This window comes from Triturus cristatus, chromosome 3_2 (genome assembly GCF_964204655.1).
Source record: "Triturus cristatus chromosome 3_2, aTriCri1.1, whole genome shotgun sequence".
Classification (NCBI taxonomy): domain Eukaryota; kingdom Metazoa; phylum Chordata; class Amphibia; order Caudata; family Salamandridae; genus Triturus; species Triturus cristatus.
The window spans coordinates 895,331,442-895,353,150 of record NC_140584.1 but is presented as its reverse complement, the minus strand read 5'-3'; positions in this window follow the sequence as shown (position 1 = coordinate 895,353,150).

Here is a 21,709-nt window from a genome sequence, read left to right as displayed (position 1 = left end):
TTTTTTGATCATCCAAGTGCCCATAGTTAAGCTTGTTGTCAATTTCAACTCCTAAATTCTTGTCTTTGGCCACGGGGGTGAGAAGGGGGCCAAGTTCTTCTTGCCACCATGAAGTGGTCCCAGATGGAGAGAGACATCCAAAAGTTACCACCTCAGTTTTCCCTGAGTTGAGCTTCAGACGGTGACTGTTCATCCAAGCACTGCTGGCACGCATGTACTCATGGAAGCTGGTGGGGCACTTGGGGTCATTGTTAAACACCGACACTACTAGCTGAGTCTCACAAGTATAGGAAGTGAGTGAGTGATTAGCTCTATATCACTATACATATGTAAATTAAAGTGTAGATTAACTAATATTCTGCACAGTACTAATAATGCACATTTTGAGTTAAACACATCAATAAATAGGTAGAAAGAGATGGAAAGTTTACTGAAAGTATTGGTAGACTGTTTCATGGCTGGGTGTTGTAGTGAGCCACCCAGCCCCTACGGAGGACCATTGACTCAGCAACTGACGCATGGAACCCTCAGAAACGGACATGGCTAAGGGTATAAATAAAGGGGTGCAAGACCGCTCATGGTCTTCAGGCCATAAAGTAAACTCAGTGTGAGTCTCTCTGTGTATTGTCTGCATCCTGAGCTAGGCCCATGCCCTGCTCAGCACATCACAACACTGGTGACAAAGGTATCACCCTATAATGCAGTCCTCTGTCAGCCTTGCCCACAGGGCTCTCTGAAATCGCTGCAGCACCACAACCCTGGACCGCAGCCTCCACTACACTGCCATGCCCTACCTGCAGCCAGTTTGGTGCTGCACATGCCCTTGCATCCCCTCACAGTGGGACCTCGCACAGATACACCACCTTCATGCCCGGACCTATCCTGATCAGCCCAGCGCGTCCTTTAGCCCTCTACTGGTGTGTCAGAACTCCTGCGACACCACACATTCCCACCCTTGACGAGTTCCTGGAAAGCCAGGTGTGATTCTCTAGGCTAGTAGAATATCTGCGTGCTTTCTCTGAACAGCACAAGCTACATGCAGTCTCCGCCTTATTGAGCCTCTCATATGCAGAGCCCCTGGACGTGCCACCCCGCTTACCACTGATGCAGTGAGTACCCTTGACACTGCCAACCATCTCTCGACTTCAGGATCACTTATCAGCGCGAATCAGGGCTGCTCAACACACAACATGGCAGACAATGCCAGTACTGTGTAGGGGCCTGCGCAAGCCCCAGTAACAAAACCAGCATCCGCAGGATACCCACACAACCTAATCACTGCACTGCAACCTTTCAGCAAACTTGCAGATCCCGCAATTGCTGCTTCCAGATGGAAAACTTGGGTAGGCCGCCTAAAAAACTGCTTCAGGGTGACCCTCAAAACTGATGGGGCCTTCAAGAGGTCCCTACTACTACACTATGTGGGTGGAAAAATTTACAAGCTGTTTGAGCACTTTCTGGGGATGGGCGCAGATAACTACGAGGTAGCTGTCAAGGCCCTGAATGCCCACTTCGATCCCCAGCTCAGCTCTGACTTTGAGCAGTTCAAACTTCAACAAGCATGCCAAGGAGAAGGGGAGTCCATCGACAACTTCTATGCCCACATCCGGAACTGGCCAGCACCTGCACAGCCTACGACCAGCTGAAGAAAGTGTGTGTGAAACTCACCCAAGGGCGCAGGTAACAGAGACTGAGAGGTCAACCAGGCATCAGCCTCAATGACTTCTTAATCCTCCCCCAGTCACACGACCTCTCTGCAGCACGGGCCGCTGAGATGGAATGGGCACTCACCCCCAGAGACAGTGGTTCCCACATAGGAAAACAGCCTACAGTCAAGAAGGAGACTGTCAACACAATAAAATCACTGCCTGGGGGTGGTAGGACGAAACTGCTGGCTCACACACCAGGCATCTGCTACAGGTATTGCAGGAGAGATGAACCCTTAATCGAGAACTGTCCCACCCAAGGAAATTATGCTCCAATTGTGTGGAAGCCAAACCACTTCACAAAAGTATTCAGAAGCAGATAGAGTGGCCGAGGGGACAGAGGGAGAATGCCACCTACGAAAACAATCCAACTCCTCACAATCAATGATGCCAAGCAGCAGGGCCAAGCCCGTGCCAAACATGGGCAAGAGACCACAGGACGAGACCCAATGTGAAATGAGGAAGTCCTCCTTGTATCGTTCACAGAGCACATGAAGAAGAGCCAAAAACCCCAACCAGTATACGAGATACCCATAGCAGGCATGAATATCAAAGCCCTAATTGTAACTGGAGCGTCCACGATTGTGATGAGCCACCACCAGTAGTCCCAAGCCAATGATGTCACTGTCTGCCACCAAAATATGTGCATATGGAGGCCAAGTGCCCCTTCCTTTGATGGGGACAATTGACGTCTCGGTGTAGAACAACAGGAGAATCAGAAACTCTTGTTGGGTGTCACACAGATCTCATAGTCTTCGTCTGTAACATCCAAGCTCACCAAGTAGAAGGCATCATATGCCAATTCCCCTCATCTATTCCAAGGTCTAGGATACCTCAAATGACCTCCAGTTAATATACATAATGACATGACAGTGAAACCAGTGGCTCTACAAACCACAGAGTGCCCCTCCACCTACAACCCCTTGTTGAGAAAGAGTTGGAGAAGATAGAAAAATGGAAAATCTTTGAGAAGTTTTTCGGGTCCCCTCCGTGGATCTCCCTGATGGTGATTGCTGAAGAACCAAAACAACCTGGCAATTCCGGAAAAATTTGACTAAGCGTTGACATACGCCTCCCAAACAAGGCGATCAGATGGAACAACACATCACGCCCACCATGGACGATATATTGACTGACCTCAATGGAGCCAGATGATTTTTCAAACTTGAATTGAACGCAGGGTACCACCAATTAGAACTGGATGAAAGCAGCTGGCATGTCACCACCTTATCAACCCACCTCAGTCTGAGGAGGTACGAACAGCTCAACATTGGAATCTCATCAGTAGCGTAAGTGTTCCAGACCAGTAAGACGTGAGACACTATCTGCCGTCAAATAAGCAACAACATTCTCATCGATTCAATGACCATAGGGGACCGCAATCACTGGCTTCAAGAGACCTTGAAGTCGCTCAGGGAACATGGCCTCACCCTCCATCAGGAGACATGCTCGTTCTTTGAAACCAAGATAGAATTCTTCAGATATGTCTTCACAAAAAATGACATCCAAATAAATCCACACAAACCCCAAGCAATCCAACAAGCCCGGCCCCAGAAATGCCACAGAGGAATGCAGTTTCCTTGGAATGGCTACCTTCTGTGGCCGCTTCATCCCCAAATTTGCAACAATAGCAGAACTGGTCAGAGCCCTGATGAAGGCAGATGCTAAGTGAAACGGGGCCCCCAAGGAAGCTGAATCATTTGGAAAAAATCAAGAACACACTGCTAGAGAAAGTAGCAATGGCCTACATTGATCCAGTAAAGAAAACAGAATTAATTGTGGACGCAAGCCCCATAGGACTTAGTGCTACCCCAGGAAGTGGAGCCGGGAAGATGGGAATCCCTCGCCTTTGCCAGTAGGGCTCTCACCCGACACAAGGTCAGCAAAAATCGAGAGAGAGGCCCTCACCATCAAATAGGACTGAGGACATTTCAACCTATATTTGTGCAGGCAGCCCTTTTAAGTGATCGCTGAGCCCTATATAAAGGCACCGTAACCCACCCCCTGCCTCGAATCGAGCATTGGGCGATCCATCTTCAACAGTACAGATTCAATATCACCTGCCAACACCAGTAGAGGAACCACACAGACTTCCTCTCATGGCACCCTGTCGAAGACAGAGACCCAACCACAGATGACAACGATCAAACTGAGGAGTACTTAAAACTAGTGAGCCAAGGGGCATGCTCAAGGAAACTTCAGCTCCAGGAGATAAGCCATGCATCAGCAGAGGACTGTGTGCTCCAGGAGGTCATCGCCACGCTGCATGAAGGAGCTTGGAGAACCTTCCTAAACAATGGCAAGCAGCAGGATGGCCCAGACCAGGAGAGACAAGCATCACCCTCAAGAGTCAGAAATGAGCTGAGCACCACACCAGAAGGCTTCATACTACGAGTGCATTGCATAGTATTACCAGCCTCGTGGACCCAGAAAGCACCACATTGGCCCACAACAAACACCAATAAGCAGCTAAGACAAAAAAAGGCCTAAGGGAAATAGTATGGTTCCGCGCCCTTGAGTAGGTCGTAGACAGCCTAGCAAGGCATTGCCTTGTATGCCAAATGACAGATGGACCAGAAAGGCACGAAGAGGAAGGGCCAAATTAGTGCCTGGGCCACCTGCGATGGGTGCCCCCGGGGTACACAGCCAAGGGCGCCCGAAACAGGAGTGTAGCTCCCCAAACGTCAGCCAACTGAACCGGGCATAGGGACGTGTCCAGCAGAGCCCACAGACCACAACAGCCTCACCAGAAGCCAAGAATGAAACTTACAAACAAAGCCTCAGCCAATACAAAGATTTAGAGAAGTAATATGCATCACAGCAAAATAAGTTACTAAAATCACTAAAGTTGGGAGGCTGTACTGAGCCACCCTGCCACTACGGGGGACCCTTGACCCAGCAAATGACGCAGGCAACCCTCGGAGCTGGGCGCGGCGCGAGGGTTTAAATAAAGGGCCGCGAGCCCAAACAGTAAACCCAGTGTGAGCCTCTTCTGTGTAATACGGCCCGCGGCCCGCGGTAGTCCTGTGCTCCGCTAAGCACAGCACTACACAGGTGTCAGGGCAGGAGTCAGACACAGCCTTAAAAGGAGGTCCCATAGCTTAAAGCCCCCCTGTAAATGCCAGAATGCTCGAGTGGCCAGTCGGGCTCTGCACCCTATGACGAAACAAGTCATAACAGCTGTACCATCATTACCTCGATGCAGCATCGGGTTGACGGTTGGGTTAGTAATGTTTTCCACTCTCTACCATTAACAAGCACTTACTTGTTTTTGTTAGTACTCACTGTTATTTCATTAAACAGCCTACTGTTTAATGTGCATTAATCGTTATTGCTCGAACTAGTAAACTAGCATTAATTTAATGCCACAGTGTAATGAAATACAAGCACGAAGCCCTAGCATTGTAATGAGCCTGAAACTATATTATATCCGCCAGATGGCAGCACTAAACTAGGTATTGCTGCGCTACTTCGACCCTATTTTCCAACATAAAAACATTGGGGCATATGTACAAGGAGTTAAAGCCACGTTAGCAGCAATTTTTTGACGGTTTTGCGGCGATATTTTTATCGCCATATGTACAAGCGGCAGTTTTCCGGCGAAAACGTCCATTCTAAAGCTCACCACTTCTGTTAGCGATAATGACATGCAAGGGAGTTGTTTGTGTGCAAAAACGGCCGCTAACCACACTTCGCGATATGTACAAGGGGATTCCTTAAGTTTGGCGGACCAAAAAAACTGACTCTAACTGCAGTTAGAGGCAGTTTTCTAAGACCAGAAAATAGCTGCTGTTAAAAATTGCGATAAACCTTGGGGCCTCATTTCAGTAGGTTTTGTTGCTGGACCACGATGCAAGCAATGTTGTTGCACTGCCCTGTGACAAAACTACAGGGCAGGACTGCGCACCATCAATAAGTTAGTGCGCATTCCTGGGCCTCACTCATGAAAAGTGTTGCCGCGCTGCGACAAGACAGCATTGCAACACTTTTCACTACCCCTGTCTTGAGACACCACAGATGCGCTGTATGTACTGGACAGCACTCCATGACGCAAGTAATGACAGACACGTCTAGAATCCTGACTATCTGTCTGCGCTAAAGTCACCCATTGCTGCAGTCGTGTCACAACCATGACGCAACTCCAGCAATGCATGTGGCCAGCCTATCCCTGTGGCACTGCGTCACCCTTACGCCTGCCATCATGCAGGCGTAAGGGACTGACGCAGTGCCGTTCTTGAGGAGTGCCTGGGTGTCGGCGCAGTTGGAGATCCATTGGTGGCAGCTGCGCGCTGTGGTTTCATCGTCTATAAGCGTTGGCGGAGGGAGTTGACGAGACGTACGTCGGTGGCCTTGATCCAGCTGCGAGGGGGGCGATGATGGTGGTTGTGTACGGTGGGCATGGTGAAGATGTGACGTATACAATGATGGTCGGTCCAGGAGAGTCCGGTGGTGTGGCTGTAGTTGAAGGTCCCGATGGCGGAGGAGACCTGGTCGACCGTGTATCCTGCTATGTGGCTTGCTGCGGTGACTTGTTGCTTGAGTCTGATGTTGGGGAGCTACCCCAGGAGGGGGTAGTGTTCTGGTCACTGGGGTTGTCCAGGTGGAACTTGAGTTAGCCGAGTAGGATGTTGTCGGTGGATGGGAGAGCCTGGTGTGCAATGAGGTCGACAATGGTATCAGAGAATGGGTGTCCATGGTCCGGGGGACCTGCAGATGAGGGTGCCGCAGAGGATGGGGTTGGGGTTGGTCCGGATCTGTAAGTTGAGGTGTTCCATGGTCACCGTTGGGTCATTAGAGTGCGTGGTCAGTCTGAGTGTGCTTCTGTAGGTGATGGCAATGCCTCCTCCTGGATGGTCGGGGTAGTCCTTGCAGGTGGTTTAGTAGCCGTCAGTGATGGCGATGTCCGGTCCGGAGCAGATGTTGGTCCTGGCAGGCGAAGTGGTGTCCAGGGTGATGGCGAGGAGGATGCTGGTGCTGTAGGGGTGGAGTGTCCAAGAGGAAGGGTCCTTGGTGCTGAGCACGATCCAGGAACAGACGGACGCAGACGGGCTTGTCTATGGCTTGCCTTTGGCATGGGAGACGTCCATTACAACGCAGGCATTACATCGTAATGCCTTTTGAACGCAAATCCAACAACGCAGGTGCCTATACATCGTATTCCATTACAACGCATTGTGAGGTCAGTGATGGGGTATTTTTAATTTTTAGGGTGGGTATGGGTTTCGGGTGTCGGAGAGGAAAGGTGGGGTGTATTATGGGGCAAAACTTGATATTTGGGGTGTGTTTTGGGGTCAATCATAAAAAAGTGGGTGTGCATTTGGATCAAATATGAGAATTGGGGTGTGCATTTCGGTCAAATATTATTTTTAGGTTTTGTTTTGGTGACTCAAAGATGAATTTTAGGGTTCAGGGTTTGCTTTGGGGTGCAAGGCTGAGTTTTAGAGTTGCACCTAGTCAAAGTGGGAATAGTAATGTTTACATCTCCGCAATCTAACACCTTCCCTACTGTTGTAATATGCCTAGTATTAGTATGCATTGTAATGGAATGCGAAATAATGGTATGCGTCGTAACTCCATATATACCTTTGGCACACCAGTGGTAAACCCGCTGCGCATGGCCACACAGCGGCTGCCATTGAGAAGTGCTGAGGGGGGGACTGGACAGCTGGGAGGTGGGAAACACCGGAAAGAACACTGGATGGGGCATGGACGCGGGGGGTGTGTGTGAGCGGGTGTTGTAAATATTTAAATGAGAGAAATCTTACCTCGAGGCCAGGTCCTGTGTCTTTGTTGCTCCTGCTCTCCTGAGTCTGCTCCAGGAACAGGAAGTAGGCTGCCAGACCCCCTCCCCTAAGCCAATCAGCACGCTGCAATGCAGCATTGGGATTGGTCATAGGCGCTGGGATGAGGAGTTCAGGCAGGGGCTGGAGGTGTGGGCATGTTCTCCATTCAGGCTGTAATGCAGCCTGCATTGCGAATAGGACAGTGTGCCTGACTGCTTTGTGCAGCCTGAGTGGGTTGATCAGTCACTGCGTACTTGAGTGGGCATGCCACTCAGCCCCTGCCCTGCTCCGTGAGTGGACCAGCCCTACCCACCCTCCCGCCCACAAAGGAAACATGGCACAATAACATCAGGAAGTTATCATCATGTGATGATTGTTCCTCTTCTTGCAATGCTTGGAAGGAGTGGGGCGACGCTCTTCCATAATAGCGGATGAGCTGACACTGGGGGTGTGTTATATACTGGAGCTAAGCCTGGGCGACTCGACCCCCGGGCCTGCTCTGCTAAGTGTCCCACCTTCTCCTCACCTGGACATTGACACAGTGACGCAAACCGCTGCACTCTCTGCAAATCTGTGACTTACCCTAACAGAAGCCTCAGCCAGGTGGGATTTTACTAGCGTGGGTACAACAGTCGCCGCCAAGTCCGCCGGTGAACCTCCCGATGCAATTGATGTAGCAGGGCCCCCTTAGACGTGAACTTGCAGTGCTCCCGCAACACAAGTTTGGCGCAGCTCATGGGCCTCAACCTCCACAGCGTTCAGCCAGCGCAACCTCATCCGGCCTGTGATGCAGTGAGATGCCACCCACCATTGGTAATCCTCTCTGTGTACCCCGGTGTAGTGGTTGATCGTAGTATGCGATGCAGACCTCCCTACGTTGGTGCGCAGGAGTACCTCTACCATTCACAGCTCCAAGGGCTGCAAGGCGGGATTCTTACACAGGTCAGCAACATGTTTCCATGCGACTGGCCAGACTTCACCACCAGGTACAGGCGATCGCCACGCCTCAATGTCTAAAACCATGGCTCATCAACTCCACAGCTCCTGCGCATCCCACTCCAGGCTCCAGACGCAGGTCCAGCAATGCATCCAGGCTCCAAATGCAGGTTCAGTGAGGCATCCAGGCTCCAGACGCAGGTCTACCGACGCATCCAGGCTCCAGACACAGGTCCAGCGACGCATCAAGGCTCCAGGCGCTGGTCCTGTGATGCATCCAGGCTCCAGAAGCAGTTCCAGCGACGCATCCAGGCTCCAGACGCAGTTCCAGCGACGCATCCAGGCTCCAGACACAGTTCCAGCGCCGCATCCAGGCTCCAGACACAGGTCCAGCGACGCATCCAAGATTCAGGCATAGGTTCAGTGACACATTCAGGCTCTCATCCTGGTCATCCTGGATGTTGGGTGCCTTGAGGGGGTTGTTGATGTGTGCTGCACTTGGCCCTGGCTGCTCCATTCTGCATTTCATTTTTTTGTGTGCCTATTTTCTATTGGAGGTCGACTGATATGCTATTTTTTCCAGTAGAGGCAAAAAAAACTCACGTTGGGCTGACTAACGTGCGTTTTTTTGCCGCTAATGGGCCTTTTGTTGGTTTTTGCCCGCTAACGCTGGAATTCCTATCGCCATCACGCTAATGTAAGCAGCAGTTTTCACCGCTGATCCCTGAAGCTATCGCCATGTAGCGACGTATTGTACATACGTTGCTAATAAGGCGATAGTTTTCAGCGGTACACAGCAGTAAGAAAACTGCCACTAACTAGTGTTAGCAGTAGTTTTCGACAGTCCTTCTACATATGCCCCATTCTTTCTTCAATTCAAAGAAGAGTTGCTTGACTATGAGTAAGAGCGGGTTTCTTTAGGTGTGAGCAAGGTCTAACTAGAGACTGCAGAGAACATCTTTAAACAGGATTGAATGGTCAATGCTTGACTTTCATATCCTGAGAAAATGGAGACTGATTCTGTGTAGATACAGATTTTGTTGCTTTACAGACAGGGTAACGAATAAAGTAAAGATGTTTAACATTAGAAAGAGCTGACCATATGTTCAAAGTGTTTGAAGGTGGTTCTTTTTAGTGATTATAAAAACACCAGGGTGTGGGACATGAAGGAGGTGTCATCAATATAAATATTTTTTAAATAAAATATGTAAAAATGAGTTGGAGAAATTTTAAAAATCCCCACGGCCCATGCACGCAACCTGGGAATCATCCTGGACTCAGAGCTCCAAATGGACCGCCAGATCAACTCCGTCTCGTTCTCCTGCTTCCACACCCTCTGCCTCCTACGTAAGACCTTCAAATGGATCCTCCTCGAACACAGAAAGACCGTCACTCACGCCCTGGTCACCAGCAGGCTCGACTATGGCAACGCAGTCTGTGCCGGAATAAACAAAAACCTCACCCGCAAGCTACAGAACATCCAAAACGCCGCCGCAAGACTGGTCCTCAACCTGCCAAGAAACTGCCACATCTCCCAGCACCTGCGCACACTTCACTGGCTCCCCATCGAAGCTAGAGTCACCTTCAAGATGCTAACCCATGCTCAAAGGCCCTCCACAACACCGGACCTGCATACCTGAACAGCCGACTCAAATTCCACGCACCCCAAAGGACCCTACGTTCAGCCCACCTCTCCTATGCCGTGGTCCCATGCACCAGAAAGATCAGATCGGGAGGCCGCTTCTTCTCCTTCCGCGCGGCCAGAGCCTGGAACGACTTTCCGCTCCACCTCAGACAGATAACATCGCTCCCCATCTTCACAAGAAACCTCAAAACCTGGCTCTTCGACAGACCCCCTCCTTGATGGACTGGAACCTGCGACCCCATCAGCGCCTTGAGACCCTTACGGATGAGTAGTCACGCTTAACAAACACTTGATTGATTGATTGATTAGTTTAGAGCTTAGTGAAATAAGAGCTTGCACCATGACCATAGTAGAAGAGGAAATTGATTTTGCTTTCTCAATTATGCGGCCGAACAAACGTATGTTGTCTGCAGCAAGTCTGCCTTTATGAACCCTGTTTGAGTAGGATCTATAAGGAAGGGGAGCTGTTTCTCTAGCCGAAGTGCAGTGACGTAGCTAGACCTTTTGCCAACCATAGTGGTCCTTGCGTTTGCCACCCCGTGACCATTTCAGGTAAGAGCGGGGGGTGCTTGCGATTCCTGCGTTTGCTGCCCCACGACGGCCACAAGTAAGAGTGGGGGGGTGCTAGCGATCCCTTTGTTTGCCACGTAAGGGCATTTGTCACCCCCAAAACTCGTTCTGCCTGGGGCGCACCGGACACCCCCTTGCTACGCCACTGCCAAAGTGCTAGAATGTTGGCATAAATCTTGTAATTGGTATTTAATACCGACATTGGTCTATAGTTTTTGTGATCACGTGATTCTTCACCCGCATTGTAGATCACCACAATGTGACCCACAATGAATGCTTCCTAAATGCTGCCCTCACTCTTCCCAGAAGACTCAAAATAATTAAATAAGTTCTGAAGTTGTGGTAATAGTGGGGCTTGAAAGGTTTTATAGAAGGCCGCAGGGAAGCTGTTCGGGCAAGGGGCTTTCTTGAATTTAATGAATTTAATGGCATTTGAGATTAACTTTTCCTCAATTTCTTAATTGAGAATCATGTTGGAAGTATCAGAGAGTTTTGGCAGCCTTAAACTAGCTATATATTTTCTGGGTTTTGGAGTTTCCTCGGGGATCATGGTTTGGTTATATAGTTTCTCATAAAAAGAGAGTAATGAATCCAAGATCGCACTGGAATCTGAAAGGATAGTACAATTTTTGTAGTCTATAGCAGATATACAGGATTTCATGGGTCTATGCTTCAGATAAAGAGAAAGATGTTTTCCGGCTTTATTGCATTTCAAGAGGTTAGTGCCTTTAAGTTTATGACCAAATTTGTGCATGTTCACAAAGGATTTTGTTGAATTCATATATTAGCGGTTTGATTTTGAGGGTGATACTGGGATCAAGTGAGCTTGAGCTTTCTAACTCAAGCTGTTTGATAAAACATTCTAGGTCCTCCAGTCTTTTGTTTTTTTCCATCATGTTAGACAGACTTGCACCTGTAACAGTTGCCTTCATCGCAGCCAAAATAATTTCAGGGCAAAGGTCAAGAGTATTGCTATTTTGAAAATAATTATTACCCGCTGCTAGGATGTTTTTCCTCACGGCAGGGTCTTCTAGAACACAATCATTCAATCTCCAAGTTTTGTTTTTTGGGCGAGGATTTGTCAACTTGATGGTAACGGATGCACATGCATGATCAGAGATGACAATGGGTTCAATGGTGGGATGGGAGGAAAAAAAAGAAAATGATTACTGCGAGTGAGCAGGTAGTCTATTCTTGTCAGTGAGTTAGGTGGGTGGGAGCAAAAAGTGATCTCACTATGGTTTGGATTGTGCAATCTACAGACATCTATTAAGTTATTGTCTTCACACAGTTCATGCATTTAGAGATGAGCACTGGTTTGTAAATACAGGTGGACAATCTATCCAAGTTAGCTTCCCATGGCAGATTGAAGTCCCCACCTAGGATTATATAATTATATTTTGACAGGCCTGAAGTTTGTTTATTAAGCCTAATCCAACAGGAAGGATCTTAATTTGCCGGGGCATACATGTTGACAGTATAAGGTGATAAATGACCTATGGAGAGGGGGGTAATAAGCAATCTATAATTTTCACCTTTAAAGATGGTGTTAAGTGTACCTTTAGCTTTCTTTGATATTAGAGTGATAACACAATTTTTCATGTTCTTAGCTGGGGCGCCAGCACTATATTTAACCCAAGAGTGCTGTATGCTGCGTGCCTCTGCAATGCAATGAATTGTAGTTCAACGATGTCACCATGGAGTTTGTGACAGTAATCTAGTATTTGTTTCTGTTAATCAGATGTTTGAAGCCTTTAGTGTAAAATGAGAACATTTTAAGTGTGGTATTGGCCATCAGCAAGGGGAGATAGACACGTGATATGCATTCTTAAGAGCTGTTTGATATTACGCTCCATACTAATGATAATTTGACTGTCATCAGAATAGCCATTAAATTGAAAGCCAAAGGAAGCAATCAAGTTCACCACAGGAGCAACATATATGTTAAAACAAGTTGGGCTGAGGGCAGAACCCTGGAGAACCCCACTGGGTATATGTGGAAGTCTGAACGAAATGCAGCCAACTGAACGAATAGGTTCTATATTTCAGAAAGGATTCAAACCATCTTAGGGGCATATTGTCAAGGGCCGGCGATAAATATCGCAAAGCGCGCTTAGCGCTTGCATATTTATCGCCGGCTATCTCTGGAATTTATCGCCCGGTTAGCGCGTTATCAACAACGTGCATCGCCGAGGCGATAAAAATTCCAGAGTTAGCTGCCAAATATGCGATTATCGCTGGAAATCCAGCGATAATCGCACAACGATTGGCGATACGTTTTTGATAGGTCAGGACAGACTTAGCCATTATATCCACCTTCCATTGGATATAATGGCTAAGTCAGACTGAAAGCAGGCGTAAGGAAAGTAGCGATAACCACGGTTAGCGCTACTTTTCTTATCGCTACGCAGGTTAGCGATCAGCTTGCTGATAGGAGAAATGTCTGTTAGCGACATTTCTCACGTTATTTTGGAGAGGAATGCCCACTTTGCATCTCATTGGAGATGCAAAGCTGGGCGTTAAGGGAAAGGGCGCTAAGGCATGGATTCACGCGATAGCGTGACCTTGTTTTTAGTGCGATAAAATTATCGCCGCTTTTGCCCGAAAACGGACACTAAAGCGGCGATAATTTTATCGCGGGGCCTTGATGATATGCCCCCTAGTGAGTTGCCTGTCAGGCCAACGCCATATATTCTTTCCATCAAGATAGCATGAGAGACCATGTCAAAGGCAGCTGACAGATTAAGGAGGCTGAGAGCCACTGAGCTAAAATCCATCCAAAATCGTGTGGATGTCGTTGTTAACCCAGAGCGGTAGGGTGGAAGTAGTCCAAACAATGGACAAAAGGCAGAAAAAAGAGCCACACATGGTGCAAGTGCAGTGCTCTTGCCCATGCACAGTTAAGGACTTACATACAGTTTTAGAGGTCTCATTGCTCACACAGAAGATATAGAGCCTGCTTAGTAGCAGTGCAAGCAACACATGCACATGGAACCATTGGAGTAAATGCAGTAGCAGGGCAACAGTGGGCAACCCCGCTCTGTAGTTGAAGCAGATGCTGTACTTAATACCCTCACCTTGGCCCTCGGTGTCTGTGCATGCCAGAGAGTAGAGATGATTGATAGAAGAGGGACCAGTGAGACTGCACCCATGCATATTGGCCTGAGCCCTGAGCACCCAAGTGGTGCATGCCAGATCAGACATATGTTGACACCTGCAACCAGGCATGGAGCTGTGGAGATCAGCTGAATAGCAAGAGAGCAATGAGGAGTGATATTTCGGGAGGTGTAGGAAGTGACAGAGATACATGTCTGGTAGCTCACCAGGCCCCACCACAGAAGATGCTACAGTAAAGAGTCATAGTCAGTTAGACTGCTTAAATTTTGTGGAAGAATGTGCTCACCAGCACCAGTGACTGAGATGCGTTGGCGTCTCACAGACTCAGACATACAGAGACAGTGAGCCAGTGTTCTGCTTGGGTTTTCGGATCAGATAGAACCCGCTCGTCAGGGCCTCACTAACCCAGCCAGAACGTTACCCCCTCCCTAGAACCTATTTACAATCCTGCAACCACATATATCTACCACCTAAGGACAGGGGATTCCTACTATGCATACCAAGACCTCTTATAATCGGCGGCCTCGCGATCCCATACGGATCCAGACCTCTCTGCCCATACGACAGTATCACACGTGGCGGCCTCGCGATCCCCTACGAATCCAGACCTCTCTGCCCATACGACAGTATCACAAGTGGCGGCCTCGCGGTTCCATACGAACCCAGACCTCTCTACCCAGACGGCAGTCTCAGCACAATCGGCGGCCTCGCGATCCCATACGGATCCAGACCTCTCTGCCCATACGACAGTATCACAAGTGGCGGCCTCGCGGTCCCATACGAACCCAGACCTCTCTACCCAGACGGCAGTCTCAGCACAATCGGCGGCCTCGCGATCCCATACGGATCCAGACCTCTCTGCCCATACGACAGTATCACAAGTGGCGGCCTCGCGATCCCATCCGAATCCAGACCTCTCTACCCAGACGGCAGTCTCAGCACAATCGGCGGCCTCGTGATCCCATACGGATCCAGACCTCTCTGCCCATACGACAGTATCACAAGTGGCGGCCTCGCGATCCCATCCGAATCCAGACCTCTCTACCCAGACGGCAGTCTCAGCACAATCGGCGACCTCGCGATCCCATACGGATCCAGACCTCTCTGCCCATACGACAGTATCACAAGTGGCGGCCTCGCGGTCCCATACGAACCCAGACCTCTCTACCCAGATGGCAGTCTCAGCACAATCGGCGGCCTCGCGATCCCATACGGATCCAGACCTCTCTGCCCATACGACAGTATCACAAGTGGCGGCCTCGCGATCCCATCCGAATCCAGACCTCTCTACCCAGACGGCAGTCTCAGATCACAAGTGGCGGCCTCGCAGTCCCATACGAACCCAGACCTCTCTACCCAGACGGCAGTCTCAGATCACAAGTGGCGGCCTCGCGATTCCATACGAATCCAGACCTCTCTACCCAGACGGCAGTCTCATACGACAGTTCATCCTATGGTCACCATAACATACAAAAAGGGAATCAGTCTCACTATTCATCAGATCACACAAGGATTGCCAGTTCGAGTATAGCCTGTTCTCAGGTTCGAGGGGCTCCTCTTTCCCTTATTCAGTTACCACTTACCTGATCAGGGTTAACATCTGTTCATGTAGCCGCAGCTGACTAGAAGAATAGGCTACCCTCTTATACAAGAACACGCAGCACATGTTGGTTCACTACAAACTGGATACTTTATTACTCATTACATACACAATCACATAACATTACGATATAACACATAACCTGCAAAGAAAAGTGAAAGATTAAGTTGTACACTCTAATAAGAAAGGGTCGACATCACCTTAGTAGTATGTAGCCTGCACTCAGTGGTCATCTAGGTTCCCTTCTCGTCTGTGTCTCGGCTCGCCTGGAATCACCCTTCTCCGAGTCACTGGGACCTCTTCCTTATCGGCTACTCTCTCCTCTCTGGCTATTCTGCTAGGAAAGCATCTGTCTCTCGGTTCTTCTCCGCCTTCAAGATGGCGTCTGTCTTCCCTGGAATAAGTAGTAGCTTTACTGCTAACGGCTAGATGCCGCCTACGGACTGAACATGTAACTGCCTCAGACTTTCACTAATATAGAGGTGCGTTTTCTCATGGAAAATTCCGGCCTGTAACCTGCCGCCCACCAAATTCTTGTACCTCCCCGTACCAAGGACACGTTCCCAGCCGGCCGGCCTGATGTAGTGTCTTCGGCATGAAGAAAAATACAATCCTTCGATAAGGGCCGGCCTGAACCGGTTCTCTCCAAGCGAATAACACCTCATAACTAAAACATTACATTTGACCCAGAAGCATCCCAAGCTGCCGGAGCAGAAAGAAAGATGGAGTCTCTCCCGTTTGAGGCCTACCAGGCCTGAATTCAGCACAGCTCCATGAAATACCCTCACTACCGGACAGGTTATCCCTAATACTAACGAATCTATCCCCTAGGCTATGTGTGCAAGCCCTGATCTATGGGGAAGAGCACAGGATCATGTCGAAGTGCCTAGTAAATAGGCTCCATTCACTACTCTAAACCTTAGACTTGAATGGTAAGAGACTGAAGTCACATTTAATCATCTTTTCCTCACAAGAAGGCCGGGAAAATCGAGCAGAACATTTCACCCTTGACTTCAGTCTATTATACATTCATTAAACAGAACTAATATCCGTGGAAGAATAATATGAAACAAGACTAACTGATCTATGTCTAGTACCAGGTGTGCAGAATTGAAGTAGTGAAGGAATACACTGAATAAAGCAACAGACAGAAATCAAAATGCCGATAGTAACCAGAATACCTCCTAATATCTGACGTAACATATGCAAATTAGGTAACCAATTAAAGAGCCAGTCAAACCAGCCCTGGTCAATGTGTTTTCTAACTTCTTCTGTCAAGTCATGTAGTTTATCAATATGAGTTTGAATGGATTTTGTATGATCCGACAAGTTAAAACAACAAAGACCCTCAAAATCAGAACAATCGTGTCCATGTTTAAGCAAAAGATAATCAATGGCCGCTCGATTTTGCAAGAAAGCCCTACGTTCACCCTGGGCGTCTAATAGCATGTCAGACAGGACTGTAGAAGTATGATTGATGGATTTTACCATCCAGCAGGCCATTTTCCCAATAGATTTGGCATTATAAACTGCCAAAGCAGGAACACCAACAATTGAAATAGCCAGGCTAAGGTATTCAGACTTGGAATATAAATGCAAAGATGAGTCACAATCCTCCGGTAACCTCACTGTATCTCGAATCACACGAGAGTTGGCATTCGGATGTGGAGAAAACATTAGCAAACTCAGTCTAGTAATGGCACAAGGGCCTCCAGAAATATTTGCGGGGATATATGGCCAGGAAGTATTACCACATGAGAAAAGCCATCCGGCAGGTAGTAACATCGTGCGATAGTGACTGGGGGTAACTACCATACTCTTACAAGTCATGTTATTCTGGACAGAAGTACATGTTTTCGGTGTCCTTTGAAGGCACAAAGTTCGTTCATGAGCGGTGAATGAAGTGGCACCTTTCAATTTTAGACGCATACATTCAGAAATCGCACTAGGATCACAAGTAAGGAAAAAACATAAATCACCCTGTGTGATATTATAGGTAACTATTTGGGACTGGATGGGGGGTATCGGGTCTGACAGTACAGTACACAAGGGGCAATACTCATGGGCAGCGAAATCGCCCAGAAGAACATTGGGGCGAGCATTTGATATATTAAAAATATGAGTCAAAGTCTCCAATGAAGCAGGGACAGCAACTAAACAAGTTGCTAAAATGTCCGTCACCGATCTCATCGGTGTCAAGCAGAAATGAGGGGCTTTAGTCACTTGCTTGGCCAATGTAATCCAAAAGTTCGACGACGAATCCCACGCAGTGAAGGAACGCGACACTCGGGTTCTCAACTCAGCCCGGGTTGATGGGATCCCTCCTCTCTCTCGTCGTACCAGCCCAAAAGGAGTCCAACGCCGACACATCCTGCAGCAACAGTCCAAAGAATGATCTGAAAGAGAATCAAATACAGGCATTATTCATTCTCGTAAGTAACATTTGTCAGCCGGGACTGCTTCCCAGCTATCTTTCCCTGGTCTCATAACTAAAATGGTGTTGTCTTGACCGGTTGCAATGACTTCTGCTTGTTCAGGGGGATTCTTAGGCGACTGCACCCAAACTCTGGCCCCAGGATTATCTGTGGAGCCAAAACCTTTCTGGCCTCGTACAGTTAGCAACGTTGGGGCAGTGCCTTTTGTGATCTCACCACTGAAAACAGGCATTATTAGCAATTGAGCCACTCGGTCAGTTTGATGTATCAGTAAGTCAACCTCACTGCTATTCAGCAGGAGCACCTTAATCTCTCCCTGATAATCACTATCAATGATTCCTCCAAGCACCTGAATGCCTTTTACAGCCAGCCCCGATCTAGGGGCGATTAATCCGAAATTTCCAGTTGGTATATGAACACCAACACCAGTTGCAATGATGACTCGATCCTTACTTTTTATGACGGTGTCATCCATGGCATGCAGGTCTAAACCTGCCGACCCTGGGGTCGCTCTACATGGAGCCAAAGCTCCGGGAGTAATCTCCCAGTACATCACGGTCTCTCTGATTTCATTGGGCTTAGCATCAACATTCGGAGGAAACAAACGCATAAGTGGGGATTCAGCATTTAGAAAAGGATGGTTATTCAAAATCAATAGCGCTTGAGGCAAAAAGTCTCGCCAATTCTTATACTTGTCATCTGTTAAGTTACGCAATTGATCTTTTAGCAGGCCATTCAACCTCTCCACAAGACCCGAGGCCTGTGGATAATATGGTATATGAAACACCCATTCAATATTGTTTTCCACACAGAATTCCTGTACCAATCTTCCACGAAAATGGGATGCATTATCAGATTGAATTTGGAATGGCACACCATAATACATCATAATCAATTCCAATGTTTTAATAGTATTCAATTGGGTAGCTTGCTTACAGGGAAGGGCCACCAACAGGCCACTGTATGTATCAACAATGGTGCAAACATATTGACAATTCCTACTCATAGGAAGTGGACCGATGTAATCAATCTGCCAAATTTGAGCGGGCAATTTCCCGCGATGTAAATGACCTTTAACAATTTGGGGCACTTTGCGCTGCCTGATATGCTGACAAATGGGACAATGTAGAATAACATTTTTAATTAAATCTAGGGGAATATAAATTCCTCGATCAGCAGCCCACCTGCTAGTGGCTTTCTCTCCAAAGTGTCCTGCTTTCTGGTGGGCCCATTTCGCCAATCCCGCAATATCAGAATCTTGCCTGTCCACCACTGCCTCAGCAATTTTAGATTTCTCATCTGCAATGTTATGAAAAAATTTGTCAAGAGAGTCTATCGGGGTATGAGCATCCACATGGAAGATTGTAACAGTACTCTGTGGGAGCATTTCCCAAATCTCCTGCCATAATTCTTTTCCCCACAGTTCTTTTGAATGGATTTTCCAACTATGGGAATGCCAAGTTGGTAACCAAACTGCCAGTCCATTGGCAGTAGACCAAGAATCGGTAAAAATATGACATGTGCCAGGTAACTCTTGTTTCAGAACTTGATAAACAGCATAGAGTTCAGCAAATTGACTGCTCTTACCCTCACCAGTTGTACTCAGCAATTTTTGTGTGATCGGATTATAGGACACTGCCTTCCAATGCCGTTTCGTTCCTATGAACCTTGCTGAACCATCCGTAAACCAGACATGGTTTCTGTCCTCTGCGGACAAGTCATCAAAAGGTCTACCCCACTTAACAGGAGACTCCTGTACTAAAGGTACGGAACATTCACTCTCAGTCTCAGTTGATGGCGCCCGTGCCACCTGCTCATGCAAAGATGCAACTCCTTTTTGTCCCACACGTGCCCTGTCTTGTATATACCATTTCCATTTAATCACACTCGCCTCTTGAGCGTGTCCAATTCGGTGAGTTTTCGGCGAACTCATAACCCACTGCATGATAGGAATTTCAGGTCGCAAAACTATATCATGTCCCAAAGTCAATTGCTCGGTATCCACCAGAGCCCAATAACATGCAAGTAACTGTTTCTCAAAAGGTGTATAACGCTCACCAGCATCAGGTAACTTTTTAGTCCAGAAACCTAACGGTACTCTACTCTTGCCTTGTTTCTGCCACAAACTCCAATTCGCATAAATGCCTTGTACAGACACATTCAAATCCACATCACCATCACATACAGGCCATAAATCCAGAGCATGCTGAATTGCTTCTTTTGCCAGACTAAACGCATCTTGCTGTGGTTTACCCCATTCAAATGCATTCTTTTTATGAGTGACCTGGTACAAAGGGGCCAATATTTGACTCAAATGAGGAATATGCTGGCGCCAAAAACCAAACAAACCAATGAAGCTTTGGGCTTCTTTCCTATTTCTCGGAACTGCAAAATCAAGAATTTTCTGTTTAACCTGAGGGATCACTTTTCGGTGCCCTTCATGCCAATTAATACCCAAAAATTTCACAGCCTGGGACGGACCTTGTAATTTATCCGGGTTGATTTCCCAACCTTTCTCACGCAAGCACTCAATGACTCTATCCAATTGAGTCTGAACTTCCTCTTGTGTTTCGCCTTGGATCAAAATATCATCAATATAGTGACATATCTGAATTTGCGGATGAGCCGGTACCTCAGTCAAATGCTCTGCCACCAGCCGGTGACATATCGTAGGACTATGCACATAGCTCTGGGGAAGACTTCTAAACGTCATCTGACGCCCGTTCCACGTAAAACTGAATTGTTCCTGACACTCAGGGGCAATCGGAATCGAAAAGAAAGCATTTGCAATATCAATGGACGCATACCATGTACCTGGATGTTTTTGGATTCTTTCAATTAGGGTAATAACATCCGGTACTGCAACAGTCAAAGAGGGTGTGTGTCTATTCAATTCTCGATAATCAACAGTCATGCGCCAAGAATTATCACTCTTACGTACAGGCCAAACAGGATTATTCCAAGCAGAAGTAACTGGGGTTATAACTCCTGCATCCACCAACTCCTGAATAGTGGTACTAATCTCTTCATGACCACCTGGAATACGATACTGCTTCTGACGAACCACTTTTGTCGCCTGGGGAACTTTTATGGGGGGCATTCTTAAACGACCAACCCGTACAGGCCTGGACGATATATAATGTTTAGTTCCAAATTGGTAACATCCATCATCTAAGTGCAAAGTCATTCCTTTCAAAATATCAATTCCAATTATGAATTCTGAGAGTGGCACCACTAATACAGAGTATTCTTTTCTAGGAATTCTACCTATTCTCATTTCAAGTAAAGTTTGAACTGCAGGAGTTTCCTTTCCACCTAATCCGGTAATTGTAAAAGGCTGACCTTTAAACTTCTTTGATTTTCCATGAATAAGAGTGGCCTCCGCTCCTGTATCTACCAATGCTCGGGCCCTTTGGACATTACGATGTCTCCAATAAATATCAATATCTACATAGGGTCTATTATCTCTGTGAGCCCATCTGTGTACTGGAGCTTGACCTATTTCCTAGTCATCTTTACTGCGTTCTGTGTACCAGGATAAATCAGGATAAAGACTCTCACGTTTCCCAGGTATCAATACCTCCTGTTCATATCCATCTCCATTACGAAATGGATTCCTGTTCTCTGCATTGTACTGCGGGTTTCGATCGGCCAATATGTGTCGATCCTCTCTCCTTCTCAACTCAGGGGATTGATCCCTATCATCTCTACGTCTGCTGTTAACATAATCATTTCTCCCCCTCTCTCTTTCCCCCTCTCTCTCCCTGTCTCTCTCACGACGGGGGGACAAATCACGTACATAACGTCGATCATCACGACGATCAGAGCGCCCACGGCGGTCGTCATCACCGCTACCGTCAGAAAAACCACGATCACACTCAGTCGTCCGAACACGCCGGGCACCCTCCTTTCGGTCC